The sequence below is a fragment of the Myotis davidii genome, unplaced genomic scaffold (genome assembly GCF_000327345.1).
Source record: "Myotis davidii unplaced genomic scaffold, ASM32734v1 scaffold399, whole genome shotgun sequence".
Taxonomy (NCBI): Eukaryota; Metazoa; Chordata; class Mammalia; order Chiroptera; family Vespertilionidae; genus Myotis; species Myotis davidii.
In genome coordinates, this window is record NW_006292094.1 from 4,499,893 (window position 1) to 4,500,147 (window position 255).

Below are 255 nucleotides of genomic sequence, written 5' to 3' on the forward strand. Positions count from 1 at the left end.
GCAGCTGCTCGCCGGAGCCTGTAATTAAGGTTTTTTTGTTTTGTTTTTTCAAAACGCTCCCTTATGACAAGGGGCTCCGGCGGTTCGGTCGGTCAGCAGAAAGGAGGGCTTGAGTCAAAACACAGAGACCCTCCACTCCGGGTCCCCCCGGAAACTGCGGGCGAAGTGGGGGGACCCTGTGCTTCCCAAACCAAGGGCCCCCCCGCCGGCGCGCTTTCCTTCTTACAGGCGTAACTCGCAGCCCCACACGCCGGG